Genomic DNA, 16,253 nt, shown 5'->3' on the forward strand with positions numbered 1-16,253 from the left:
TTATTTTAAAAGCGTGAAAAACAGCCTGCTTTTCCAGTTTAATATAATTATTTTCCTCGAGGACAAAGATGAGAGAGAGAGAGAGAGAGAGAGAGAGAGAGAGAGAGAGAGAGAGAGAGAGAGAGATTAGCACACTGGACTACCAATATATAGCCGTTTTTTGGGGGGAAATCAGAGAGCGTGTCTTCCAAGGACTACGAAGTCACCAAGAGAGATGCCACATAAAAGGCTTTTAAACCGAACTCGAAAATCCTCAATAAACTTAAAAGAAAGGAAATGGCTAAGGAAACTGCGCATTCTTCATGTATACAGAAGAACGTTTAGTCGCTGAAATGGCAACATTACGGCGGTTATTGTCTCCATTTTACTTTAATTGTAAGCAATTTTACTCTTATTTCCATTTTAGTGTACTGTCATGGCAGTCCTAGCGTAGCAGGGCACCTCTTGGCTTACTTACATATATATATATATATATATATATATATATATATATATATATATATATATATATATATATATATATATATATATATATATATATATATATATAATATATATATATGCATATAAAATATCTGCAGTACTCAGAAAATATTCTTCTGTACTTCCTTTAAAAATTATTTTATAAATATAAATATATATATATATATATATATATATATATATATATATATATATATATATATATATATATATATATATATATATATATATATATATATATATATATTTGTTTCATTTATAAACCCAATAATGGGTCTATCAATAGTTTGGTTTCTATGGTGGATAAGCAAATATACAAATATATAGTTTTATATATATATATATATATATATATATATACTATACAAACCCAATAATGGGTCTGTCAAGCAGTTTGGATTTCTATATATACAAACGTTTAGTTTTATATATATATTTATATATATATATATATATATATATATATATATATATATATATATATATATATATATATATATATATATATATATGTTGAAGAGGGGAGAGAGAGAGAGATATACATATACTACATACATACATATAAATGTATATATACTTATATATAAATTGTTGTGTTAGTGTGCGTGAACAGGGTGCATTGTTTTGGTTGTATGACGTGTTTATATGGTTGGAGCATGTAAATGACTCTTTGAAGCAATATTTCCCTAATTACCGACAATGCCAAGCAAGTTAAATTGTGATATACTTTAATATAAAAATGAAAAAATAATTAAATAAAATAAATAGGCCTAATTTAATTAAATTTTCTGTTGTTCTAATTTTCTCTAATTTTTTCTTTTTTTTTTATTCTGTCGGCTGAATGAAATGTTAAATGATAGAAATAGTTACCTCAATAGAAGGAAAAGCTATGAAGTATCAGGAAAACGATAGTGAGTTCCTATTACGTGGAAGAGTACATTAGAAATTTTTCTAAGGACACATTTAAACTTGCGGATAAATTCTCAACGTCTTCTACGGTATTTGAGCGAAAATCTTTAATGTATAAGTATTTTCAATATATTTACGCCTGGGATGTGTTTCGTTTTTGAATGAGACAAGAAAAGAAAATAGAGAGAGAGAGAGAGAGAGAGAGAGAGAGAGAGAGAGAGAGAGAGAGAGAGAGAGAGAGAGAAATAATTCATGTACCCATCTAAAGAATTAGATGCGTGGGTAGTATCAAAGTTGTGAGGAGAAAAGTACATTTTATTCTTTAAATATTTAGGGGATGGTTTCCCGTACATAGAGAAGGGACTCCAGCCACAATCCCTGATCTTTTATGCAAGATCTGGAAGAGAGAGAGAGAGAGAGAGAGAGAGAGAGAGAGAGAGAGAGAGTTGGGGAAACCCAATTTTAGCAGTATGACCGTTGCCGGTTTAATAAATATTTCATCCTATACATTTCCTTCGACTACTCTTGTGTAATTGCAAACTTTTGAAATTATGCTCCATTTTAGTTCTCTGTAAAAGAAAACTATTGAGATGACTATTTGCCTGTCCGTCCGCACTTTTTCTGTCCGCCCTCAGATCTTAAAAGCTACTGAGGGTAGAGGGCCGCAAATTGGTATGTTGATTATCCACCCTCCAGTCATCAAACATACCAAATTGCAGCCTTCTAACCTCAGTTGTTTTTATTTTATTTAAGGTTAAAGTTAGCCATGATCGTGCGTTGGCACCGCCGTAGGTGCTAACAACTTAGGCCACCACTGGGCCGTGGCTGAAAGTTTCATGTGCCGCGGCTGAGAGTGCCGTGGACCGTGGCTGAGAGTTTCATACAGAATTACACGCTGTACGGAAAACTCGACTTGTTTAATTTGTTAAGTTAATTAAGCGAAAAGGCCATTCTGTACGCCAACAATTTCTGCTTTGATATTTTCTAAGCCAATTACCTCATCAGTGATGACAACTTAAATCATTAAACACCTGCCAAAACAACTCTGAGCTGAACCGGGTTCAGATGAAAAGAAGGAGCTAAAAACCCGGCATCTTTACCAACAGTCTTTAAATGTTTATCAACTTCATCTACGTTCATTGTAAAAAAAAATTATTTTTGAGGATTACACTTATAACTGTTCACGACTAGATTTGATTAGCTTCCGAGAGATCCTATGTACAACGTTTTGGCCTGCTCAGATTTTTATAGCTGAGCTGTTTTCATTTTTTCTGGAATATATTTTTTATTTTATGTTTTGAAAAATGTGCTTTTATTTTCCCTTGTCGACAGCGGCACTCCTATGCGCCATTCTGACCCTCGCCTTTTCACAATTTTTCACCGGTGATCATGAAATATATGTATATATATTTGGTGTTGATTTTTCAGTCGTCCATGATAGCTTCTCCGTCATCTAGAGATATTCTGCAACTTTTCCCTATTTCCCTACAAATGTTTTGCATTTTATCATTCACAGGATTTTCTGTGATGAACTGAGCGACAGCCATTGTTACCTCTTTTCAGATTTTATACATTTATCTATATGCACTGTTAGTTCTTTTACGACTTTGGCTGGTCAAATAGTTCAGAAACTCTCGAACATGAACGGAGGTAAAGTAAAACGAATGGAAGGAGCTGTAGCTAGAGAGCGCAGGGACGCTGCAAAGGACCATATAAGTAATGCCTACAGGGCACCGCGTGAGGTGCACTGCCGGCACTATCCCCCCTACGGGGAATTGTTATAACAGGAATAGCTAAAGTAGCTTTGAAAATTTTGACTTCTTTTTCATGTCATTCTTTCTATCATTTCACATTTATAGCGTAAGTCGAGCTAGTTCTCCCCACATTTTTCATAGATATTCTTCGCATTTCGTGGATTCTACGTTTTACGAGTTGTATTCGGTAGGAACTTATCTTTAATGCAGCTCACCTGCTCAGTAACCATTCCCTCACTACCATCAAACCCGTGTATTGCCATATCTTTCGTAGAAAGGTTATTTCAGCCAATATTCTGATGAGCTGTGAGGCCAGCTTTCTTGGTAGGCTGCGTAGCACTTCAGAGGCACCATCATCTGGAAAGTATTTTACTTTTTTTTTTCTTTCTGCACCAAAAGCGTTGAATTTTCGTATTCTTATTTTCGCTTTCCCATTTTAGTTTTCTGTAAACGAAACATATTGAAATGGCTTTGTCTGTCCGTCCACACTTTTTTCCGTCCGCCCTCAGATTTTAAAAACTACTGAGGCTAGAGGGTTGCAAATCGGTATGTTGACCATCCACCCTCCAACCATCAAACGTACCAAATTGCAGCCCTCTAGCCACAGTAGTTTTGATTTTATTTAAGGTTAAAGTTAGCCACGATCATGCGTCTGGCAACGCAATGGGACAGACCACCACCGGGCCGTCGCTGAAAGTCTCATGGACCGAGCCTCATACAGAATTATACGCTGTACAGAAAACTCGATTGCGCCAAAGAAACTTCGGCGCATTTTTTACTTGTTTTTCATTGCTTTCATTTTCTTAAAATGCACGAGCATGTCGCTAAGACACAGCCATAGTCTTTCCCTTTTTTCTCCTCTTCCCTTGGTCACAATTTTCGCGGTTTTGGGTTTCGTTACGACGCCGTTTGGCAGTACTCATACACATCTGTGTATGTGTGCGTGGCTGTCTGTGTGTGAGTGTGTGTGTGTATAGAGAGAGAGAGAGAGAGAGAGAGAGAGAGGAACTGTACACAGTCTTTATCCCTACTCATACACATCTATATATGTGTGTGCGCGGCTGTGTGTGTGTGTGTGTGTGGAGAGAGAGAGAGAGAGAGAGAGAGAGAGAGAGAGAGAGAGAGAGAGAGAGGAATTGTACACAGTCTTTATGCCTATTCATACACATCTGTATATATGTGTGTGGCTGTCTGTGTGTGAGTGTGTGTGTTTGTGTGTGTAGAGAGAGAGAGAGAGAGAGAGAGAGAGAGAGAGAGAGAGGAATTGTACAGTCTTTATGCCTACTCATACACATCTATATATGTGTGTGCGTGGCTGTGTGTGTGTGTGTGTAGAGAGAGAGAGAGAGAGAGAGAGAGAGAGAGAGAGAGAGAGAGAGAGAGAGAGAGAGAGAATTGTACACAGTCTTTATGCCTATTCATACACATCTATATATGTGTGTGTGTGTGTGTGTGTGTGTGTGTGTGTGTGTGTGAGAGAGAGAGAGAGAGAGAGAGAGAGAGAGAGAGAGAGAGAGAGAGAGAGGAATTGTACACAGTCTTTATCCCTACTCATGCACATCTATATATGTGTGTGCGTGGCTGTGTGTGTGTGTGTGTGTGTGTGTGTGTGTGTAGAGAGAGAGAGAGAGAGAGAGAGAGAGAGAGAGAGAGAGAGAGAGAGGAATTGTACACAGTCTTTATCCCTACTCATGCACATCTATATATGTGTGTGCGTGGCTGTGTGTGTGTGTGTAGAGAGAGAGAGAGAGAGGAATTGTACACAGTCTTTATCCCTACTCATGCACAGCTATATATGTGTGTGTGGCTGTGTGTGTGTGAGAGAGAGAGAGAGAGAGAGAGAGAGGGAATTGTACACAGTCTTTATCCCTACTCATGCACATCTATATATGTGTGTGCGTGGCTGTGTGTGTGTGTGTGTAGAGAGAGAGAGAGAGAGAGAGAGAGAGAGAGAGAGAGAGAGAGAGAGAGAGAATTGTACACAGTCTTCATCCCTATCATGCACATCTATAAATGTGTGTACATGGCTGTGTGTGTGTGTGTAGAGAGAGAGAGAGGAATTGTACACAGTCTTTATCCCTACTCATACACATCTATATATGTGTGTGCGTGGCTGTGTCTGTGTGTGTGTGTGTGTGTGTGTGTGAGAGAGAGAGAGAGAGAGAGAGAGAGAGAGAGAGAGAGAGAGAGAATTGTACACAGTCTTTATGCCTACTCATACACATCTATATATGTGTGTGCGTGGCTGTGTGTGTGTGTGTGTGTGTAGAGAGAGAGAGAGAGAGAGAGAGAGAGAGAGAGAGAGAGAGAGAGAGTGAGAGGAATTTTACACCGTCTTTATATAGCTATCCCTATGTATAGCCTACCTATATATATCATGTGCAGCAAGTGCACGGTACAACTTTTTTTTTTATACATACAGGAACACTTTGTATGTGCCTATATGAACAAATGTTTCTCGGGTTATTGTGGGAGAAGGCCTCCCGCGTGTCACATAAGAAAACAGCAGAGAGATAAAAAAAGAAAAAAAAAGGAGAAACTTATCCCTACCGAATATCTGCTGATATTTACAACTTTTAAATTCCCGTACATATTTCTCTTGGTTGTCGGAGGAATAGAAATGGCTGATTATTTTTGCATTTGCATGCGTACACACAGAGACATATATGAAAAATATATGATACGTTTCTTATATTCCCCACAGTTAGGCGGAAAACGACTATTGGAAAAATTTTCTTTTTACATATATTTATTTGCGTGCGTCTGCTTGTTTCTTTATACATATTGCTTTGGGCACATTTTCTTCTGGAACTTTTTTCTGCTTCATTTTCCTTTTTTCATCGGGGATTTCGTCCGAAGCGCAGCATGAATCTATTATAAATAAAATTATAGAGTAACAAACCAGATGTTATGGGGATCTCTCAATCGCTTTCGAGGAGAGAGAGAGAGAGAGAGAGAGAGAGAGAGAGAGAGAGAGAGAGAGAGAGAGAGAGAGAGAGAAAGTGTGGTCAAGAGGGAGGGGCTGGGATACTGGGGGGATAATCTCCAAGGGTCCCTCTGGCTACCCGCTGAGTTCCCACCCTGTGACTGACATCCCTGTTGGGGCGACTGTAGGCGTGCGTCAGTTGCCTGCCTGTACAGGGACAGACTGACAAACAGACAAGAAGAACCTTTTTGAGCGCAGAGCACAGAACTGAATGGGGATGCCATCGTTGTTTATGGATGTTGCTGCTGCTTCTCCCCCCCCCCTCTCCGCCCCCGCTCCTCCATATTTCATTGTCACAATCAGGATGCGCCTGTTGTCTGTGTGCGACGATATGGAAGGATACGTCTACGCTCCCCTGCTTTGTTCTCTGACGGAAAGAATGTCATCTCTTTGTTGTCTGAGAGATGAGGAGAAGAAAGTATTGTCTGAGATGGATTTGTTCTCTTCTGATGACCTAGACGAAAGCATGTTATTATATGGTATTTTGTACACGTGGGAAATGACAAAAACACTGCTGTGTACCTGTGCTTGAGAAATTACTCTCGTTTTCAAAAGCAAGCTTTGATATCCTTTTTTTTTTTTAATTCCGTGGAGATGAGCAGAAAATATTTTGACGCGCTCGAACTGAATTTTCAAACGATGTAGGTTTACTTTCAAGGTCAGGTGTTGCCTTGTCTTTGTCAAGAGAGAGTTTCCTCTCTTTTGATGAATATTTGTGCTTTTGTATCACCCAGATAAACTTTTCGAGTCTTCGTTCGTGTAAACCTTGAAGATTTTTATGCTTAAAATGGAAATGTTGAAACGGGCCGGGTCACAGATGTCTGGATTGTGTAGGAAATGAGATGCGACGGAATGAGAATCTTCTACAGTGTTTGCATAACCTGGATTTGCTCAGAATTTCAAATGTGGATAGATTCAAATTTCTTTATGTAGGATATATAAGCCACCGTTTATTTATGCTAATGAGAAATGTAATATACTTGAAAAAGTACACCGAGTGATGAAATGTTAAATTTCATATGGTTCACGTCATTCAGAACGGGCGTTCCGATACCCAGAGAGGTTATTGTGATTATTGAATTAAGACAGAATACAAAGCCGTTTTATTCTTTGCTGCAAAATACGTAGAAATATTAGGGTACTACTTAAAGTTACTTCACTATAAGATTATTAATTGTATATTTTACATGGCAGGAAATTTTTCCTTTATGCTTCTATTACTAACGACTGTTAACAGTCCCCCCACCCCCATAGGATACGTATGGGGAATCTGAAAACATTACCAGATGGAGGTACGGAAATTGCAGGTACTGGTACCGAATTCCGAGAATATCAGAAAGATTTGCCAGGTAACAACAGAGAACCGAGATTTTCCTGGTCTAACCCTGGAGAAAGAATTAGCACAGGGGATATTAATACCGCTGTTTTAACTTTTTGATATATTCTTTACATGAATCTAAGTCTACATAAATTTACAGTTCCAATGATTTACCTTGTCAGCTATGTTTGAACCTTCTTGTCAGCTATGTTTGAACCTTCTTGTCAGCTATGTTTGAACCTTCTTGTCAGCTGTGTTTGAACCTTCCCATACCGATGAATTCCCTTTTGTAGCATTTGAACCTTAATAGCTTCTTTTTCAAGGTTTTTATGTTCTTTGTTTTGTATAACAAGGATGAGTGATACCTTTGAAGCAATTACATAGTAAATGCTGATGGCCAAATATATTAACTATACAGAAAATTTATAAAAGAAAGAACAATATAGAAAACAAGATCTCTCAAATCTAATTTTGTAATGTAATATGAAATAAATATAAAGATGTGGAAAAAAAAAACATTCACCATACACAAAGTGTTACAAATAGGACTACTCTAGGGGAAGTGAGACCTAAAGTGGTTTCAAGTTGGAGAAAATTGACCTGACGGGTGTAAAGACGACATGATGGGGCGGCAGGATTATACTATGTAACGTTCGAAAATAAAGAAATAAAAATAAAGGAATAAAAATAAGGGGGGAAAGATAATGGTATGAAGGACAGTGGTAACCATGGATGCAAAACATTACTGATGATGCTTGCGTGTGTGATCCTATAAAGAGAGAGAGAGAGAGAGAGAGAGAGAGAGAGAGAGTTCTTTTATTATAGTGATTATTTTGATCCCCATGAAAGACTCTCTTTCCCTTTTACGTTCAGAATTTACTTTAAAACTTGAAAGGCCTAGTAAACAGGAAATTCTTGTTTTTTTTTTTTTGTTTTTCTAAAGCATGACGTCACATTTCCAACATTATACTGCAGAAAATTTTGTGCGCATCTTTCGCTGTAGTTAATTGTTCCTAATTAGTTGTAGATGAGGGACTCAATTCTAAAGCATTTAAAGCATGCCTCTATTATTTCATGATCTGAAACCACAAAATATGTGAAACACGATGCCAGTTATTATTATTCATGATGATTTTAGTTAACACGAAGCATCCTCGGTTTTTGTTTCTGTCAGAAGTGGTTTAAAGCAATAATCAAATAAAGTTTTCTGATGCAGAATGATGTGCTCCGATTTTGATTATGCTGTACAGACTGTGGCGCAAGTAATTAGCGTAACAAGATGCTATTCAGTGAAGATTCACGTGCAAAGCAATCAGTCCTTTGTACAGACGAGAAAAATATGAGCATCTGATAAACATAAACTGATAAATATATAAATATATATATATATATATATATATATATATATATATATATATATATATATATATATATATATATATATATATATATATATATATATATATATATATATATATATATATATATATATATATATATATATATATATATATATATATATATATATATATATATATATATATATATATATATATATATATATATATATATATATATATATATATATATATATATCTTGATTTTCTATAATACAGAAGAAGTATTCTAAAACAGTATTTGATAAATTAACAACGAATAAATATTTGTAGATTTTCTTGTAATTCAGAAAAATTACTTTGCAACAGTATATCGTTTGCAAGAGCAATTTTATATAAAAAAAATTATGATATATCGTTTGATTTCGTAAGGAGATCTGGCGTTCAGAAAACTCCATTAATTTTAGAATATATAATATTGATCTCAGGCAAAACTGGTGGTTTAATGTCAAATTTGATAGAAATCGTTCATGCTGACAAATACTTTACAGTGGAATAGACATCATGTTCTATTTTGTATCGTTTGTTACTTTGGCATTACACAAATATTACGCAGTGAAAATCCTGCTGAGTGCAGATGGTGTTGGTCAAAACTAAGAACTTGGGCTTTTAACATAGTTTATCAGTTGATGAGAATGCATACCCAGCGGAAATTATTTGCCTTTGAGAAGGAACAGGGACAGAAATTTCTGCTTTTCACCAGTTTAAGTTTTGATTCATCAATGGATTCGGAGCTTAGAAATGATAATTCCATTTAATATTCACAATAAAAACTGTATGACAAATTTTCTAATAGTCAGAAAATCTTTTATAGTAATTTTTAGGCGGAGCTGATTTCTCCTTGATTGTCTTGTGATCTTGTGATCTTCTTGGTCAGTCATCAGTCATTCTTGGATACTTAATTACATTGTAAACAAAGGCGAATGTAAAACATGCTCCTGTTCTTTGTATTGTGGATGTAGAAGACTTGAAACAGGAGAACCACTTTCAAATGTAGTTAATGTTTCCGGTGAAAGAATTGCTGGAAGTATCTCTTTCACAGTGCCAAAGAATTTTGTTAAATATCTGCCGCTGATGGTTGTAACGAAGTTTGGGAATTGTGAAACTGTACAGTGGACAATGGTTTGGTGAAAGGGTGGCGAAGCTTCAAAAATGAATTAAATAATATCAAAAAGTCATGGAAGGAACTCTGTTATTTCATATTAAGGATGGGGAGTATTTTCTAAACAAACCTCAAGACGAACAGAAGTAAAAGAACGAAACTATTCCTTAGTGAAGTTGTGCTAAAAAAAAAAAAAAAAAGACGTTTATTGGTCTGGAAGTCAATATTCTTGAGACTTCATGAGGACAGTCAGAGCAACATATACATCAAGTTGCGCAACCAGTTGCTTACTTGCCATATTGCATATCATACTAGTTTCATATCATATTGGACAAAATACAAATACCGCAAGTGAATGTAATAACGCTGGCATTTTGTATTTATAACCAAATTGTTGTTTGTGTAGTGATCGACGAAATCCTTCTTTTGCAGCGTCATTTAATTCCCTTTGTTTAAGACTGAGGTTAATGATTAACGGTAATGAATAGCAGGGTAGACTATTCATAGGTCATATCAGAACGACTCTTTAACGAGAGAAAAACAAATTTCATACGCATATTAGCTTTATCACATATAGTACGTGTCTGTCGGAGACTTGTCGACTTTGTTCGTTGGACAGGGTTCAGAGGTCCACATCAGGTCTCTCATTCCCTTCAACACCCGAACACACTTGACTGAAGGAAAGGCTCAATATTGTACAAAGCCAGCTGAACTTGAACTGTCCATCACCGGGCACTTGTCTTAAAAGTGCGCTTTCGGAACGGTTCATTTCAGGTAAGAGCAGAATATGCCAAGGAGGTTTGTCCATCTTTGGTCGTTCATTTACTGCTCTGAAATCTTTAATCTGTTTTGATAAATGCAGTATATTGGCTGCTTTTTTGGAAGAGAGGACGGCGTTTTTGTTAAATCCTACTTAAGCGCTTAATTTTTTTTTTTTTTAATCTTGTGATCCTTGTACTTACGGGTAAAATTTTAAGGAACTTTTCCCTATGCTGTGTAAGCGAGCGATCCTTGCTGTTAGCCAGGACATTTCATTGTAAGTCTTCTACAGACTCGTACGGGAGTTGTCTCTTCTCCTTTCGCAGGAAATTCCTACTGTAGCCATAGGAATAATAATGCTTTATTAATAGCTATTACATATCTGTCTTCTTTAGAACTTATTCGAAACATTAAGATTGCTCATTTATCTTCCTGAACACTGTCTGTTCAGACCAATTTCCTTTATTTGGTTATCTGCATTGTTCTCTCCTACGAATTGCTTCAATGCCTTTGTTCAATTTTTTCACTTCCCTTTATTCCCTTTATAGAAGTAATTGTGAATTAGTGGCTCTCGGTAATCGTCAGGTACCCGATTCTACAGGTACTGTACCAGGCGATGAGGACTGTTAGTCCTGGAAAGCTTGTAACTTTTCTGAATAAATATCTCCGTTAAATACCATTCAGCTTAAATGAGATCCTGTTATTATATATATATATATATATATATATATATATATATATATATATATATATATATATATATATATATATATATATATATATATATATATATATATATATATATAGGACTGCGTAATTGGTTAATATGAGCTTGTTATTCCTTGTTGATGATCATTCATTACCCTGGAGGCTGAACAGTGAATTTTTGTAATGATTTGTTACCCGCTCTTTATCCAAACTTACAACAATTCAACTCATTAGAAGCATTCCCTAGTACCAGAGAATGACTTGGACAGAATAATTGGGGAGCAAAATTCTTTGATGGGTTATCTGCAAAGTGGCTTCCTGTTTACTCACCTTATTTTTTCCTCTCTCTTTTTTTTTGTTTTTACAAATTCACCTTTATTTTCCTACCCACATTCAGTTATATTGTTTACATCAGTGATATTAACACCCATACATTGCTAGCCAACATGTATATTTTCAATCCCACTCATGTCTTATTCCCATCCCACTGACTGTTGTAACAATTTAGGCTTTTAAACAAGACTAATCGAAATAGTTGTTTCTTTTAGGCCAACAATAATAATTGTCATTAGAACTTCCCCGATATTTTATTTTGTCATCTTCTGTTAGCTATATTTCAGCAGGAACCTTTCCCAAACACTTTTAGTTCTTGTCCCAGATAAACTGGTGCGTGCTACTCACTTCTGGGGGCTTCAGCATCCACATTCTCTTCTGAAGCTATTTTACAAGATTGTTCAGCTCCAGAAATGTTTCAGTCCCTTATTTAAAAACTGGAGTGATTTCTCCGGTCGTATTTTGATGCTGATCCTTTTGAAGTCTGGATGCCGTAATATAATTCTGAATCCCAGTGCCACGATGAATGAGTTTTTCTAACTTTTGATACTACGTTCAGTGCATTAATCATTTGTTTGCTAACTTATCTTAATTTTTTATTATTTTCTTTTAATTTTTTTATTATTTTCTTTTAATTTTTTGGCCATTTTTTAACATAATTAAATACTGAAGTACATAGCTGCAAGCAGTCATAATACTGGCCTGGAACATGAAAATGTAAATGAAAGCGTTTGACATTAACTGTAGCTTCGTGACCTGAATAGTCACAAAGCAGAGTAAGGCACATGTTTGGTGGTTATGTAATAGTTACGTTGATTATGATAATAGCAGCACCGTCATTAGGAGTACACTTACTCGTTTGTAAGATTCTTTCTAAGTGGAAAATGGAAAATAGTTTTGTAAAGGAAATGACTGAATAATATAATAAGCTTTGTATTGCAAGGATGAAAGAAAATTGTGATGAACTGTAAAAATCCCGATGACGAAGTCTAGACATAGGCGAAACTGATGTTATGTTGAAGTAGTCGTTTTTAATCAAAGACCTCTTTGTTTAACAATGTTGATACTCGCGTGGTTACCAAATCTTAAAAAATCTAAGGACGTTGTCAATTCTTTATGTGTGTTATACACATCGCCCTCGTGATAAGTCCAGAACATAATGTGATTCGGTGTTGCCACTTATCGTTATTATTTTATAAATACTGAAACAATCAGTTACTACTTTATTTTTAATCATGTTCCAATGACTTCTGCATCACCTTTAATAAAAACTGCGTTGTAAAGTTAATCCTTTTGTGACAGTTATGAAGTACCACAATTGGTTACGAGTGTGCGTGGAGTTTCTGAGAAACAGAGTGGGTGAGAATGGACACGCGGGAGATTCATGTGGAAATTGCCTAAGAGAATACACACCTCATACAGTTTTGTAATCAAACCAAGAAATGTAGACGATCTGTCTCATTTACCAACCACCTATTACAGATATGCACTTGCCTGGGGCTGAAGTTTGTAGAAGCTGTAAGGTAAAATGGAGATCTTCAAGTTTATTCTAAATTTACGAAAACCCTTTGCCATTTTTTTCGCGATTATGTGTCTGAAGATAACCGCAAAAGTAGATAAAAAGCAAAGAAGATGTAACAATGGGCTGTGTTTAGGCGACACCTTCGAAGAAGTGATTATAAATGACATTTTGTCAGTAGCCCCACTTCTGTTTCTTCCAGATGGATTTAATACTAAAAAGTGTTTGAATAATTTTTCGGTTATAAAATTATTTAAGCCTATATTTTTCTTATGTTCAAGAGATATATTTTCCCGGAACCACAGTTGCAACTTGGCCGAATTGCATGACTGTGGCCATTTTCCATGCAGAGTGATCAATTGCTTGCCATTAGGCTGCATTTATCTCAGTTTCAGGCAAAAGTCCGTAGGGTGTACAGCTGATCAAAACGTATGTTAAGGTCTTCGAAAATGAGACCTTTCTAAAGAATCATCAGACTCATGGATCTTTATGCATCATGGCCCCAAGACTAGAGAGACGCAGGATAAAGGCTACAAACTAGTTTACTGTGAAAAGCTTCGGGAAGCAAGGAGAAAGCTTGATGGACACCTCATGCCTAAGAATTACAAAGAATTTGGTGAGATTAAAAACCACAGCTCGTATATAAAAAGAATTAGGATTCAGTTACACGAGGACAAAAATGCCACATGGTGCCATTGCAGCGAATCCTGACTTCCCGCCGTGAAATCCAAAATGCTATATTTTGATTTGTAGATATATTTGAGAATCGTCGCCTTTCAACCATAAGGAATCTATTTTCATGTTTATATAAAGTTAAAAGCAACAATTCCTTTTTGATGAAACAAAAATAACAACTTCACTCATAAGAACACTGATATTCAAGGGTGCTCGTGAAATAAAATGATGATTTAGAAATTTAAAACAGGTAATTTCTGTGACTGACATATGGCGCTAAATGGCAATTATATTTTTCCCCGTGTCATTAACTGGCACCCCATGATGTAAGACCAAATGTGAATTTTGAAACATACCATCTCCTTTATGACTTCCGAAAAAGTGACGGCATAATAGATGGAATATGAAAATGTTTAACATTATAACGAGTCTTTACATCTTTTCAGAGGCAAGATAACTTTCGGTAATATGTACTTTGCCTTTTAAGGGGTCCTATTACAGACCCATATTAAGCAGATGGCATTAAGAGCTGCCCTTTTAGGATGGTCTCAGGGAGACAATGGCTCTATTTATATGTTAATGAGAAGATCTGTAATGACTGCGGAATATTATGACAGTGTCTAGCTTTTTTCATCCCAACTATACTCTCTTTCTCTCTCCTCTCTCTCGGGACTGACTCTAACGCAAAAAGAAATCCCATTCGTAATTTGAAAGATTTACTGAAGCGTCATTATTTAAGGCGTCCTCGTTTGGTATATTGTCATAATGCCTATTTTCTGATTGCCCGCTGCTATCTTTGGTCATGATTTTTTAAAATGATCATTTCATACGGCGCATGAATAATGACAATTCTTTATAACTCATAATTTAAAAGCGTTAAAGGTAACAGATGAATATTTCATTCAACAACGCAGCGAAAACAATCGCAGAGAGAAAACGTCTCTTAACGAAAACTGTATTCGTCAAGTTTCAAGCATCCATGCAAAGAAATATTATTATAAATTAATTGAAACGTCTCCACTTAACGGAAAAAGAGAAACCTCACACAATATGCTCCTGTACCCAGCGCAGTCTCTATATAAATGCAGCCCACGAAGAGGCGAGTTTGCCTGGGCCGTCCAGAGATCCGATTGCTATTCATGCACTGAGGCAGGAGGATCATTGGATTAGCGCTTCTGTGACCAAAAGTTTACATGCGAATTATAGTGACAAAGCCACACACACTCTCTCACCTCTCGCTACTTTAGCCAGGATATCTCTGACGTATGATCCGCTGTGTCGGAAGCTGCGAGGTTTTGCGAGTGAGACCACTTGTCTGTTACGTTACCTACGGTTGCTAAGCGTGGAGGAGGGTAAGGCTTTATATATATATATATATATATATATATATATATATATATATATATATATATATATATATATATATATATATATATATATTATATATATATATATTATAGAGCGCTGTATATTGAAGAGGGTAATCTATACATTTTCTATACATTACTTTAAAACCAATTCTTATCTCTACTATATGTCCAAATAAATAAAACACTTTTTGAGGGTGCAACTGTTCTATTCGATCTGAACTAAGCGTTGTAATAATTGTAGTTGTTGATCCAAATATTAGATCTTCTAATGTAAAAGTTCCCCACCCCAGCTCCCCCTTTTTTTTGCAGATATTTCAAACATTGATCAGAACTACAAGGAGCATAATACTGGTGTGCCGCATCGCACTGAAGATAATCATTCCAGGAGGAAGCAAGTATACCTTTTTACCGAGTCATCAAGACCCAAATTCACCCTGAACCACCACCCAACACCCTTCCCCCGCCTTTGTCCCTATCTTTAGCGACGTACCAGCAGTGCTGTCCCTTGTCAGCTGACCCTGACAGCACAAGTGGAGGCCACAGAATCACCTGTCACTCTTCTGCTCGGGCTGTCTACCAGAGGTGGCTCTCTCCGTGACAGCTTCGACTTCAAGATCCTGTTCGTCTCATTTAAGTAAGATGTGAAAACCCTGTTCTTTATTTCTAAATCCTCAGGGCCTTAAAGACTTAGGAATTAAGTCCTTTCTATTCGTGTCTAACGAAAACGGCAGTCATTGAAAGCTGCAGTTTATTGAAAGTCTCAAACAATGGACTGACTTGAAAAGTTTTTTTTTTATTTGCGTAGTATAGGTTATTAATAATCGTCTGTCGAAAGAATTTTGTCAGAAGAAGTTCCTTTTATTTTCTAAGTTCTTGATTCCTAGACGTGCAAAAAGATAAGACGGCAGCTCAATCAAAAAAATTGTCTGTTTAATGTCTC

This window comes from Macrobrachium rosenbergii, chromosome 59, assembly GCF_040412425.1.
Source record: "Macrobrachium rosenbergii isolate ZJJX-2024 chromosome 59, ASM4041242v1, whole genome shotgun sequence".
NCBI classification, from domain to species: Eukaryota; Metazoa; Arthropoda; class Malacostraca; order Decapoda; family Palaemonidae; genus Macrobrachium; species Macrobrachium rosenbergii.